Source organism: Spodoptera frugiperda, chromosome 30 (assembly GCF_023101765.2).
Source record: "Spodoptera frugiperda isolate SF20-4 chromosome 30, AGI-APGP_CSIRO_Sfru_2.0, whole genome shotgun sequence".
In the NCBI taxonomy this organism is placed as follows: Eukaryota; Metazoa; Arthropoda; class Insecta; order Lepidoptera; family Noctuidae; genus Spodoptera; species Spodoptera frugiperda.
In genome coordinates, this window is record NC_064241.1 from 1,557,112 (window position 1) to 1,572,963 (window position 15,852).

Sequence of the window (15,852 nt, forward strand, 5' to 3'; positions counted from 1 at the left end):
CCATATAACAAGGTTCAAAGAAAAAAAAAGAAGACAAGTAAAAAGAAATTACATAGATGTATGAAATTCAGTTTCATTACTAAAGAATTTTACAAGCCAAAAGTGCTATTATTAATTATTATGTTATCGGCTTACTCACGTAACTGTTTGACTAGTTTCAAGCCATGCTAGAGGCTCATATTCATGAGCAGCATTCCGCGACATATGACGTCGCGCTGTCGATAACATTATAATTAATTTAGTATGTCTGTCGAACGTTATAATAAAAAGAGTGCTATTATAATCATTTTCAATTATACCTCTGCCTACCCCTTCAGGAAATGATAGCACCTTAGCTCTTCATATTTATACCATTTCTATGAAACAAAAGAATCCCACAAACCTCAATAATTTAAATTCAATTCATTCTAAACTTCGACCATAGAAATTCGAATTTTAAATCCTGATACCACAGACAATCAAAACATAAACAACCTCTTTGCATAACAATACGTTAATCCTAGGAGTTTAAATCATGAACCACAGCAGTATAGTCTCTCATAAAGTCACATTTTAGCACCTATTATATCTTGTAAAACTCGAACATATAATATTCAGTAGTATTTGTGAAGGGCGCGTATTTCAAACGCATATTTCATGAGGGGTATGCGGTTTGGGCGTAAGTCATAATGTTTCACTGCGAGGTCACACTGAGGAGAGTGGAAGCGTTTAATTTGTTCATCTAGGAGTATTTAATATTTTATTTTAATGTACGGTAAGTAGAAATGTGCTTGGGGAGCTTGAGATGTGATGTTTCTGTGTTAAATTATGACACTGTTGTAGGACAAAAATGTCATATTCAATCTTTGGTTGAGTTGAAGTGCAATTTTGTCTTGATAACATAATTATTTGTACATTTCGGAACGTACCAAAGTTTGTGTAAATAATTAATATTATACATTATGTAACCGTCCTTCAGTAAAGGTGAATTCCAATAACATATTATATGAGTACTGCACATTCATTCAGAATGAACTAGTACTACACTACATCACTGTATTCATAGAAATACAGCTCAGAAAAGAAACAACGCATGCACTGGTAAGGAAAAAAGCAGCGCTTGAACGACGATTTTGTACTTATTAGTATGAAAAAGTCGTAATATGTCGGATTTCGAATAGGTCTTATATAACTTATTACCCGAGGAATATGTTCAGCATCGTCTTAATATAACCGAACTACAAACTCCTAACCTCGATTTTCACAAACAAGAGCAAACGTACTCCATCTGATGCTAATGATGAGAAAACAAAAAACGAAGAAGTGTTTCATTCTATTTAAAACAATTATAATTATGTACATACTATCTTCTGCCAGCTGTTTCGGCCGCATTCCCGTAGAAGAAAAAGTATCTTATGTGGTAATCCAGATCATAATCTACTCCTGTCTAATCTTATCCCGATCTCTTCAGCCGTTTTGACGTGATTTAGTAAAAAACATAGGTACAAAAAACTCCCAAACATTAGCATTTATAACCGTATAAGATAACCATTATCAAGAACATCGCAGCATTTTCTAAACCCAGTACGTAAGCTAATAGGTCTTGTAGTGAGGTTAGCAGACATCCTTTAGACTACAAACGAGAATGTATGGGCAGCACTACCCTCTCTCAAGCCTTCGACGATATTTAGCGGTGGCAGTGAGATGCGAGGCAATATCGTAAATACTAGGCTTCTGCTGTACAGGAGTGTGAATCGGACTTCCATAGTGACATTGTTGTAGAGTTACGAAGGACCGGTGCGGTCCGAAGTTTAATTGGGATTACTATTTGGTTTATTGAAACTGTTGGGTGTATAAAGTATAAAATATTGTTTGTAGAGGGTGTTTTGATTTGTTACTTGAATGGAAATGGAGGTTTAATTATTTATTTAATTGGGATATTTAATTGCTAGTTAAGAAACGTATGTTGTACTTTAAGACTGTCTGATACCTATTTTATCGTTAATTTATTTATTTATTCCACTTGTTTATTACATTTTTAAATATTAAATAAAAAAACTGTTATTATTAACAAAAATAGAACATAAAATTGTTAAACATTTTTACATCATACGTTTTGTGACAGTAATTAGGAGGTCAAACAATATCCTCTAAATCAAGGACAATTTTTCATCAATTAATTTTATCAACTAGGAAACATACCAACTCTCTATTTTACGTAATTTTGATTGAACTTACTCAAGAACAATCAATCTTATTAATCAACCAATTACACGAAATTACACTCAGTACCATTCATTTAGAGTTGAGAATAGTTTGAATTGGCACCAATAAAATAGATTGTCGACTCGACAAATGTATTAATGGTTGTATTGATTGAGTTTTATGACGTCTGAATGTAGTCTTTGAAATGACGTCATAGTTACTGAGAGGCACAGTGATTCAATTTTATAAGCACTTAGATAAAATAGATTTTTCTAGATATTCAACATGACCTTGGAGAGTGATATTATTTTTTGCGTGAGAAAAAGCTTAATGGAAATGTTTTGTTTAAGGTCGAAAATGGATAAGATATCTACTTACGTATTTTTATTTATCTTTTATGAAAAATACAAAGGTGAATCAGTTGATCAACTGTGGTTTTGAGCTTTGTAATGTATCCAATTTTGGACATCATGGTGTCGATGAGAGCCGCTGGGTGTAGGTCGCTTCCAACCGGCCTCTGGAAGTCAATGGGATAGGCCTATGTTCAGCAGTGAACGTCTTATAGCTGATATAATGGTGATGATGATGATGGTGTCGAAACTTATGTTTTTGGCTCATCCCTTTGTTTTTTAATTAATAAAAACAGTTTATCATTATTTTTGAGTGGGAAAATAATTCAATGACTTCTCTCGCCTTGAATGTTAAGTGAAAGAGAGTGTCAGACTCTCACTGACTAAAAACCATGCCATTTCTACTCCTACTTCGAACCGAGCCTCGGTAATCCATTAGACTGTCCACAGCTACTTAGTAAAGCCGTGGTTATATTCTTTGTCTCCTTCGATAAATAAAATATGTGTTTATGATATATGTATACCTACTATAATATATTGTAATATCCTTGCGCATGCCTTAATAATTCACACCTACAATAACAAATGAACATCGACATCTATTCATTGCAATGAGCTGTATGAATCTGACCCACTTCACTACATATCAATACACCCGACAGCTCATCAATGTACCTAGACCTGTCAAGTTTTAGATTCCAACTTTATTATTTAGCAGCAAGGTTGAAAATGCAGTACACAATTTGGACTTTTAGTGTAAGTTGATGTGCGTTTACATTTTGCATCCAAAGATTCATGATTAATGATATATGTCAGTATTACGAAGATTGAAATAACACGCAAGAACTCTAGTTGTAAACGTGTCCAATATAATATTTATGGCTTTGTTGTTTTTCGACAAAATTGGTTTTATTCCTGTGATATTATTTGTACGTAAATTGGTTGAATTATTTATTTGGTTATGTGATGAAATATATTTTTGGTATATGTTTATATTTGTAGATGAGGACTACCGGGGCTCCGGCTCAAAGCAGGAGAAGGAACGAGGTGGTTTTTAGTTAGTAAGAGTCTGACACTCCCTCTCGCCTCACCCAAGGCGGGAGAAGTCACTGGATGATTTACCCCCCTCAAAAAAAATTCAAACAAAAAAAAGGTGAGGACTAATTTTTTACTCAACTTTATCATTGTTATCAACAACCCGCGATAGTCTATTACCGAACAATAAGCCTCCTTTATTTTTGAGGTTCTACCATTCCATGTTTGGCAGCCAGGTTGGAAATTATTTTAATGTTACAGTAGCTGCATTAACTGGCTGTTTCAAGAGGTGTGAATCTCTTGACAAAGACGTCGGGTACCGTGGTCAGCGGTGAATCTGGGTTCTTTGTACGAGTTGATTGTATTAACAAATCCGAAACGAGAACGCGTTCGGCGCCCGATTGGCCGGCTTCAATGAACCAACCAATCAGAGTGCCCAACACGTTCTCGTTTCGATCTCATTGAACGTTATACAAACTCATACTAAGCCCTCTAATCTCTCACCATCAAGTGGGTAGTCCATTCGGTTGCTCTCTACAAGAAAATCACGAGAAATACATTAAGTAATTATTAACAACAAGTTTATTCTACAATATTATATTATATGATGCATCTTACAGTCATAACTTGCCGAAGGTCGCCAAAACAAAGGAGGAGCCACTAAACTGAAACATTATGCAGTCTGTCGACTGCACTTGACAATGTGTCTAATGCCAATCGTTAGTCTCATAAACAGGTCTATTAAAATGTGGTTTTATACTCAGACTGAGATAATGGTTCGAGAAAAAAATATACACAACTGTTTTACTGATCCTCTATTCTCTTTTAAAAGTAAATAACTAAATATAAAGACCTTAATTCAAAATCAATGGGTAGAAATATGAAACAAAACACCACCTGAGAGTGGTTTAAAAAGAAAGGCATATACATCAAAACTGTTAAGAGCACTGCCAGAAAGAATATAAAACAGCTAATCCTTCGCCATTGCACTCTATCCCCACGTCAGCATAGATATTAGAAGAGTACTTTTCATTCCAAAAGTAGCAAAAGCCAACGTTCCTATTCTGAATGCACTCACAATTTATATTCCCGATCTACGTAACCCGACCGAATAAAAAACACATTCGTTCCTATAGCCCAGTCCAATTTCTTAACATTCTCAATTTCCCTACATAATCTCGGATATAAAGAGCAAAATTGAACTCAAACGTGAATATTTACAAGTGAACATGGCAATATCTCGTCCAAATATACGTGCAACACTCTATGCGAAATTAAAATTGGCTTGAGGCCAATATAATCTTGCTGTGGGTCGGTATTTATCGCTTTGGATAGGGCAAAACGGGAGGCATTATGAAAATCAGGAAGAAACTAAGTCTCATATCTGATCGGTAGTTATTTTTGGCGTGAAAAGATACTAGATTTTTATCTGGGTTTGTTTTTCGGATAATGGACTTTATTTATTAGCTGTTAGTCACTGTTATTCTGTGTTAAAGAGTGTAAAGATTACCCTTGATTTAGATTTAGCTCGATCAGAAAGGTCGACCATGTTAAACATTTACTTGCTCTTCCATAATCAACATACGAATATATTCTAATAACATTAAAATCTCCGTAGTTAGTATACATTACATTATCATCAACAGCCAATTAGTGGACACTGCTAACCAAAGGCTTCTTGTCGCACGGGGAAGGTTTGAGTATGAATCACCACGCTTGCTCAATACGGTTTGGCGATTTCAAACTTACTATACTAGAAAATTATAAGGCCAAGTTTCCTCACGATGTTTTCCTACACCGTTAGTCAGTCGTGTCTAAATATACTTAGAAAGTACATATGTCCCAGTAAGAGACACATTGGTACTCGATAGAGTATCTCTATCAAAAAAGAAACACTAGCAAAACATATCTAAACTGCAAGCACAATTTTTCCAACATAATATACAATGTCTATTTAGTCCTGTCCACTTACCGACTATATAATTGTATTGGCCTTAAGCCAGGGATGCAGTTTCATCTCTAAATGGCTACGTATATAATTTTTATTGCCCAGCTTATGCCCAAGTTGTGGAGATGTTTGTAACACTGGTATTAGCCAAGTCACTGGCCAGGCGATCATTTGACTAATGTGGTAAGTGATTTTTTATTTTATTGTGTGTGTGAGAGGGATTAATTTGGTATGTGTATAGAGATTTTAAGCAGACTGTGTTGTCACGGTAGAGTACATTTGTTACCACTCAAAGCCGATTAAGAGACGATACTTCTGCTATTGACAGAGACCCTTGTTATATAACCAGTCGGTCAAAAATGTGTGTGTTAGATTATCTCGCGTTTGACTGAACCAATTTTGATGCGGTTTTCAGTATAGTATTTTTCAGACTTTGGTTTATGTATATTACCCGATTTAAAAAAATGGGGATCGCAAATTACTTTCGAAAGCGGTTCTCTTTCTTTTTTTATTAATTAAAATAAAACAAAATAACCTTTGATCTTTAACTCTGCCAACATGGAGATAGCTCGAATAAGCTCCAAAACACGACTGACAGCAATGATACAAATACGTAAAAATCTAAATTATTATGTGCGGATTACTAAAAACAATAAAGATAACATCACAAATTAAAAACTGACAACAAAAATAAGTTTTTTTTTAACGAAACACGCCGAACGAGCAAACATATCACCTAACAGCAAGCAATCCTCGTCGCCCAGGAACACTTGAAACACCAGAGGCGTTACAAGTGCATTGCCCGTTTTTTGGGTGTTAGGAATTTAAGGGTTGTTGTTCGGGAATCGGGGATGGGAAGATTGGAAAGGGCGGAATTGGGTCTCCAGTAAACTGACTCACACAACGAAACACAACGCAAGCGTTGTTTCACGACGGTTTTCTGTGAGACCGTGGTATCACTCCGGTCGAGCTGGCTCATTCGTGCCGAAGCATGGCTCTCCCACACTTAAACAAAGCTAATTACATTAATATTTGATTATACAACACAATTTATTTCTTGTATTAAAATAATTATAATGCAGATGTTTTGATACGTTGCTAGGCAACCGATTTATTGATTTCACGTTATCAATTCTGTAGACAGTCAGTTAATATCTATGAGTGATATGGTATACTACTTCGTGAGCTCGTTAAATTATTTATAGTTAAGTTATATTAGTCAGAACTGTTATTATATTTAATTGTAGTGATGTTTGTGATAAAGAAAAATTATACTTTTTATTAATGGGGACTAAAAAGTTAGTTTCGATTGAGGTAAGTAATGTTGTTTTTCGGTTGTTTACTTGCTTTTGTTTTTATTTTGATTCAGTTACAGATCCTTTTCACAAAGTTTTATTGTTAAAATAAGGGCTTATTTGATATGATTATTTAATATAACACACTGGAACGCGAAACTTATTCCAAGTCACACGTTTTTTGAAACGTCAAATTGATTTGTCCATTAGTCTATCTCTGTCTGTAAAGTTAGGTCCTCGTATTATCCAAATTTCCCACTATATGTACTATTCTATCTGGAATAAAATCACATTGGTACTTGCCGTTGGTAGGTTTTGAACCCGTATCCTCTTGCATGAGAAGCGTCTTAAGCCTCCGGGACACCTCATACTAATATTGTGGTGGCCCATACACTATTGATTGTGGTACATACACTATGAATACTCTAAAACCAAACCCCGTACCTAATCAGACCAACAATCCCTGTTACTCAAAGTGAACAAACAAATCGATGGCAAGTATTCATTATCTATTCATAGTCCTTCTCTAATCAATACGCAAATTACTGTTCAAGTGTACGCCGTTTGTTGAAGTAGAATTCTAAGTTAGATATTTACTAGTTCAAGTTACTATGTAGTCATTTAACTTCACATGTATTGTATTGTATACTATAAATTGGCTTTTAGACACAGATAATAATCTTTTGCAGTCGTAAATTCTAGTTTGGAATGGGGTAGTGGACAGGGTATGAAAATTAAAAATCTTATTAGTCTGCAAGTTAGATGGTAAAAACATATTAGACACATTTTTTATTTTTTTATATACATACAGACAGAGACAATGGAACGTTAATTGCGACGATTCTTACACATCACATATTTTATATTTATTTTGCCATATCGACACCAGCAATTTATACTACGCTAACTCGAAATTTGGAAAAAACTTTTTTATGCCAAGTTGCTTAAAATGTCTTTTTACATACGTCATAAAAAAATTGGGAAGAAATATGCAAAAATAAGAATGTTACAAATCTTATAAAACGCTAAGTAAAGGTACTTTTTGAAATCACTCGATTTATATTACGCCAACTATTATTAGCGGAGTGTGCGCAGGGATCACTTTGGTCAAAATTCGTGCAACACTGCACTAACTCATAGTTAGCGTAGTTTAGTGCGTTCGTGTGTATATTTGTTCGTTTGTAAAATGAACGACTTAGCGACTTTTACATAGTAAATACTTATGTGTTAACGTATTAATTAGTTTATGAATGGTACGTTGACTATTCTTTTTGTAAGTAAGTACATGTTCTTTATAAAATATTGAAATATGCATCAGATGATTGATCATGCACTACGACGTCCCGTACTACACTACGCTAACATAAGTTAGACGTGTATAAGATGTAAATTTTTTTAGATGAATTACGTTTATATACAGCTAACTTGCGCTAAATCAAAAAATAGAAATAATTAAGGAAATATAAATATGAGATATTACAATGAATAAATTAAATATTAAGCATACCAAATTTCAAAAAAGTATCTTAAAATGTAAAAGTTATCACGTTTTTCCCTTTAAACGCCTCTACTGTAAAGTACGCTTTTTGAGTTAGCGCAGTATAAATTGCTGGTGTCGATATAAGTAAACACTACTTAGACAAAACGGTGTTAAGTCTAGGAGTTACGTCACGTTACCCTATAAAATGTAGCAAATCGTGACTTCACACAATATGTTAAATCAATGTATCGTCAATCGTCAAATTCGTGTCTAACGTTTTAAAAATAATCTAGCAGACGGACTTAAAAAAAATAGGATACCTAGAACTATTCTAGTAACAATAGTAAACAATTCACATTTTGTTATTAATTATGTTCATTTCTACTTCTTAGCATTGTAAAATGAATTATATGAGAATTTTTGTTATACATATTATGTGAGAACATAATAGACGCAGTGATTTTGTAAACAGGTCTACAACACGACACAGGTTAATCACCATTATTGCTCAATGCGGTTTAGTTATTTCAACCTTATAATTAGAAATTAATAAGGATTTTTTTCTTACAATGTTTTCCTTTACCGTTTGTCAGTGTGTCTAAATAATTTTAGAAAGTACATATAATTCGGAAAACGTCACATTGGTACTTGCCATTTTTGGTTTTGAACCCGCATCCTCATGTATAAAAGCGGGTGTCTTAAACCTCCGAGCTACCACGACTGTCTGCCACGATAAAGGCAAATATATAGACCAAATTGAATCTCGGGTAAACCTATTTGCTTGCTAAACTATTTCAAAAACTGGTATGTCTAGTACAATTACCGAAGTTGAGCTCCGGCCCTAAAGGAGCAATACGGTTCTAAATTGTTGGAATGCGTTGTACTTATTGCTCGTTCGTTTAGACAAGCGTATTTATTGGGAATTTCTAACCAATTTATTTATATGTATATATTTTATTTATTTATGAGTATATTGATCTGAGTTGTGGTTTGAAATGATCGTTGAATTCGATTTATAAATAGCAGTAGTATTTGTATTGTGATGGGTACTTGTGGGGTTCTTGTAAAAACTGTTACATTTACCAGTGTTGGAACAAAGCAATTACCCCTTTCCCAAATATCCTCAATCCCCAACTAATCTCTTATTCTTAAGCCGCCCAAAATCTGTAAAATCCCCCTTTTAAACTAGGAGTAGTCAAAGTCAAGATTATTTGTTACAAATAGACCAGGAAGGCACTTTTAAACATCAAAGCAAATATAGTAATATGAATTACGTCTGTCTGTCGGTCAGTCCTCTAGTGAAGTTATTTGCTCGTACTAAAGTGTAGATTTTTATGGAGAAGAACGAGCTAGAAATTTCATAGGTTACTCGTTTTAATCAAGCAAGCGAAAGTTTGGGAAGGAGTCCCAAACTTTCGCATTTATAATATCTATACTAATATTAAAAAGCTGAAGAGTTTGTTTGTTTGAACGCGCTAATCTCTGGAACTGCTAATCCGATTTGAATAATTTTTGTGTTGGATAGTCCATTTATCGAGAAAGGTTATAAGGCTATAAAACATCACGCTACGACCAATAGGAGCAGAGCAGAGCGGGTGAAACCGCGGAAATAGCTAGTTTATAATATCAAGAGTACTATCAGTACACGTTAACCTAATCTCTTTAAAGAATAAAAAGCAAGATATTGTTTTATCAATCTGTCTCTAAATGAAGGTGATCGCATTTTACGCAGCAACTCAGTTGAACGCAGGTGGTGATAAAACTAATTAGGGGTTATCACTACATTATCGTAATAACTTAATTGTGATAAACAAAGAAATCGCGATAATGCAAGAAATGTGAAGAGATATCTCTTCACATACAGTATTCGGATGATTTTTTTTCCTTTTCAGATTAGTCTTTCAACGGTTGAATGCACTGTCAATGTCATACTGTCAATATAGCCTACATTATTATAAGTAACTTAACTATAATACAAACTCTATCATAAGTAAGGACGTCGTGTATAGAAAGTAAATAAAATTGATTTTAGGAGTTGGCCCTGCTCCTTTGAGAAGGATTTAATTGAGGCAGAAATTGCATAATCCCTAGTCTTGTGTCATATCTAGACTACATCACCAAAAACAAAACCGTCTATCATGAGAAAGTCAAAATTTATATACATAACTTTGACACACAAATGACACATCAAAAACTTAAATTTAAGTGTGGGAGAGCCATGCTTCGGCACGAATGGGCCGGCTCGACCGGAGTGATACCACGGCCTCACAGAAAACCGACGTGAAACAACGCTTGCGTTGTGTTTCGTTGTGTGAGTGAGGTTACCGGAGGCCCAATCCCTTCCCAATCTTCCCCATCCCCATTCCCGAACAACAACCCTTAAATTCCTAACTCCCAAAAAGCCGGTAACGCACTTGTAAAGCCTCTGGTGTTTCAAGTGTCCATGGGCGGCGGCGATTGCTTACCATCAGGTCATACGTATGCTCGATTACGGCATGTTTCAAAAAAAAACACTTTAAAATACCAGGAGTTCATGTCTTAGCAGTAGTGTACTTTAAATTATTAGTCGAATATCTGATCACTATAGCAATTTATGCTAAGCAAGTGCTTCCTATATCATCTTAACAATCTGAGGAACGAATAATACTCAGAAATTTCTGACCTTCAGTGATATTATCTAAAAAAAAAAAAATGGCTACCACGAGAAAGTTTAAATACTAGATGTACTTAATAAAAAAAAACAACTTTGAAACGCTAATATTTCAGTAAAAGTACCAGGAGTTCATGTCTTAAAAGTAGTGTACTTACATTAGTTGAGTACCTGGTTCACTATAGCTATTTTTACTAAGTAAGTGCCCCTATAGATCGTCTTAGCAAGCTCGGGAAGTAGGTCGGTAAGGACGCTCAACACATCACTCGTTCACTTCTTACGTACTTAGATGCAATTTTTAACTTTGTGAAAGCGGTTGTAGGTTCTTTTTCTTTTATATTTTGTAGAATTTTAGTTTTTGATATGTGATAGTGACCAAATCAGTGTTTTACTGTATATCGGGGTACTACAAGACTATCATGGGACTTTCAATAGTTATTTAACTTTGTTGTTTTAGAGACTAGTAGAGTATACGGTAATTTTATAAACATTCAACAGTTACACGGGTATCCATGGGCGGCGCTAATCGCTTACCATCAGGGGACTCGTCTGCTCGTTTGACAACTATTAAAAAAAAACTTAATTTGAACTAAAGATGGGATCGTAGACTTCATCTTTATTTAACTTGCAATTAATATATACGTGTGTGAAGTGGAATCTTGTAACTTAATTTTGGAGTAGATTCTTTTTTTATCAAATCAAATCAAATCAAATTGTTTATTCGTTTTTATATGTTTATATTATGAAGGTGCAAAAAACTGCCTCGTTGGCCGAGTGGTTGCAAGTGCGACTGCCGGTCTCGGGTTCGATTCCCGGGTCGGGCGAAGTATTACTGGGCTTTTTTTCGGTTTTTCGAAAATTTTCTCAGTGGTAGCACGGAGTCTGGAAATGTGCCCGATATATGGCAATAGGCTCACCACCTATTACATGGGACTTACAACATAAATTGTGAAAAGTGGGTGTACAGTGGCATTATGTGCCATAATGTGCAATTAAAGGCATGACGATATGTATGTATGTATGTATGTATGTAGGTGCAAAAAAAGTAAGTTATGAAGTAAGGATGTAAAATTTTTAACACTCATATCTTTATTTTGAGATATGCCACGTTATTATAGGACGTGGGGTAATTTCGTATGAATTGTGATCCGTCTTCTTTGGCATGGGTAATATATAAATTCCCGACCGAGATTTATCCAGGAAAACGTTACTACGCGTACGAAGTCGCGGGCACAGCTAGTACCTAATAACCACTTCCAACATCACCTTAAAAAACGTCATACCTACAAAATGATATGTAATATTATCACTATTTACTGATACTACGGTTATTAGAAATCATCCTCAATACAACATACCTATTGCATTACAACCGTGTGCTGATAAATGGCATGATATTCCAAGAGTCGCCCTTGCACCTGGCACTCCAGTGTGGCGAATTATCTTATCTATGTAGAATATAGATATTTTAATCAATACACTTGTGGTAGTTAATGCCTAATGTTACTTTGACATACTTGTTTTGATTTTAGAAAATACATATAAATTTAGTAATGTGTACAAAATCATATCAATGTAATACGCACAATATTTTTTTGCACTATGCCGCCTTTGTGCACTATCATGCTATATTAAGATGTTAACCTAAGCTTAATTTTGAAAGAAAATAAAAAGTACAGTAATTTAAAATAATCTTACACACAGACTTTAAAAAAAATAGGACATTATCAACCGATTTAAAAAAATCGTCTGCAGTATCTATTCAATGGCGAGACGTATTTTTAAGTTAATTTTTTATCTGTTTTAACGTCTCTACATATAAAATATATTTTACCTAAATTGTTATGTCAGCCTACTAATGTAAGTCAACGAAATAACCTTAAAATATATGAAATAAATAATAAATTAATTGTAATCCTGGCCTCTTGACCCCGTTTGGGGATTACCGTTATTAATGTGTTTGAAAAATCTTTTAAAATTTATCACGTCTGTGGCTCACTTGAAGAGGGTTCCCTTCAAACATTTAACAGTATTTAGCGGTTTAGAGGAGTGTAGGGCTGCCACAGCCACGCATTTAAGCTGTTAAAGAAAATATTGTATGCTCATTTCTCGTATGTCAGCAAAACCAGGCAAATAATTACCTATAGAAGCATTTTTCTTTGCAGTGTTGTGCAGCAGAATATTAAATATTATAATTTTTCTATGAGCAATTGGCCGCCCTTTAACTGTTACCAGGTTAAAAAGTGCTATGAAACATACATTCAATTTCCATATTTTCTTTTTGATTACATACATAACATTAAATAAGAACATAATGTTATGTCATTGTTTCTCAAACTGTATTTAAATTTAGGCTTCGTGAGCATATATGGAAGAGGCTGACAGACTCAACACACACATAGTACATGTATGTATGTATGTATGTATGTATGTATGTATGTATGTATGTATGTATGTATATATTGTAATATTTATTGTATATATAACATGATCGTTATAAATATAATTTATTTATCTTTTAATATTTCAATATATGCCTGCTGTTACACCTACTGTTGTCTCTCTGCATCACCCCAAGGTTGACTGGTAGAGAATGCCAAATTGGCATTAAGTCCTCCTTTGTATAATGTACATAAAGTGTAAAATAAATAAAAATAAATTTAAGTTAAATTAATTATTATATTTTAATAAAAGACAAACTTTCAGTTCTACAATATAATGATCGTTTATCTACAATGTACCAACCCTACCATTTAGTGTAATTAAATAAACAAACAACATAGTTTAGCATGTTTACTTTAGTACCAACAATAATTATTGCTATCGACACCCTTTAAAGCTCATTGGACATCTTTAAGTGTGGGAGAGCCATGCTTGCCAAGGCCTGACAGAAAATTGACGTGCCGTAACGCTTGCGTAGTGTTTTGCGGAGTGAGGTTATCGGATGGCTCAATTACCCCTTCCACCAATCTCTCCGATCCCCAAATCCCCAACGGGAATCATTAAATTCCCTCCTCTAAGAAAATCCGGCAATGATCCGTTTGCTCGTTCCCCGATCACAAGCATAACTCACAATAACCTATACTGACAAAAAAATGTAGGAGTTACTTACATTTCTTATAAATATCTATCTAATTATTCGAGAAATAAAAATTAGATTATGTAATCTAAATGTTCTCTAGTTTAAAAATACGATTGCCGAATCCAAATAAAAATCAAAATACATTAATTTTCCTTGCTTCTTGATATAATTTTAAGCGCATTATATGATTAAAAATATAGACAAGATATTAAATAACAAATCAATCCGTATTATCTTTCGTAATTATTTAAATACGTAAATATACATAGACTAGATGTAACAGAGTGGACATATTAATAAAATTATGTTTTTATTTTCCTTATTAGCCCTTTAGGAATATAATTATCTAGTTCTTAATGTTAACCTTAGTGCTTATAAGTCGAGTAATATAGTTGGTCTATATGTGTATCATATCTAGGAAAGTGGGACTTGGGACTAATAATAAAGTGCATTCGTACGGGAATGAAGTATGTACGGCGCGTCACGTTTCCTGCGCGCCTCAAAGAGCCATCAAACCACCAGGGATGGGGCCCAATAGGCTTAGGCTAAAAACAGGCGTAGGAACATGGTGGTTTCACACCTCTCGCCTTGCCTAAAGCTGGAGAAGTCATTGAATGATTTTCCGCACTTAAACAAAGAAGAATAAACTCATTAAGGAACGTGATGGAGCACTTAAACTAACCCCTTACTTGTACTCTTAGGTATCGCACATAGATTCATCACAACCAAAATGTTGCTAAGTGTCATTTAGCTTAGTGATTACTAAAAAATTAAATAATATTGATGAAAACAGTGATTATTGTAAATATACTAAACATAATCAAATTCTATTGCGAATGCTCTTTTGAATCAATTCACAAACACCAATGATAATTGAAATATTTACTAATATTTGGTTGGATAGCAATTAGTTGTGTTTCCCGGCTGCATGCCAATCATAATTATTCGGAACAATTGTTTGTTGTACAATCCTCGAGCTTGTAGTTAGTAGAAAATAATGTTTATATTACCTGTTCATATAACCATACGTTGTTATTTCACGGTATTCTGATCCCGTATTGTTGTTATTATATGGCTGATATTCTTCACAAAGGAACAACGAAAACAATCATACTAATATTATAAATGTGAAAGTTTGATTGTTTGCATGTTTCTCCGTCATACACGCTGAAACTACTGAACGTATTTTGATGAAATTTGGTGTAAAGACAGGGTATGAGTTGAATTAGGTGATCTTAAGATACTTTTATATCCTACGGGAATGCGGGCAAAACCGTTTGTTCTTATAAAAAAATATGAATAAAAGTCGTGCAAACGTACTCTTATAGAGGTCTTTGTTTCCGGATCTGCGGATACTGTAACAGGTTACCGTGTCTCCGGCTCAAAGCAGGAGAAAGACCGAGGTGGTTTTTAGTCAGTAAGAGTTTAACACTCCCTCGTACCTCACCCAAGGCGTTTCTTCGTTCATCGTTTCTCCTCAAAAAGAGTTTTGTTCTTAAGTACTAGAATGTATTTTAACTGATATTTTATGAGACGAATAGGTCAAAGCGGGAATGGTGACTGTAAAGTAAAATAAAAAAATTGCATCGTCATGTCATATGGCTGCCACAACCAATTTCATTTAAAGCCAACGGCGATGACTCTTATGCCAATGTTTACGTTTACTCTATTGTAAAGTGTAACGTACGGTTAACAATAGAATATTTTACATAACATAACAGTCTGACCCATCTGACCTGTATTGTTAATTATGACCACGGTAACCTTCAGTTTCAGCTCAATGGTTATAAAGACGTCGCTATTGTTTGTACATATGTACATATTACAT

The 15,852-nt window shown here is 34.3% G+C and overlaps 1 long non-coding RNA gene across 2 annotated transcripts in view; it reads left to right on the plus strand.

Moving 5' to 3' along the window:
• LOC126912830 (uncharacterized) overlaps window positions 1–15,852 on the plus strand; it is a 481,090-nt gene that overhangs the window by 330,497 nt on the left and 134,741 nt on the right. The gene's annotated exons all lie outside the window — the stretch shown is intronic.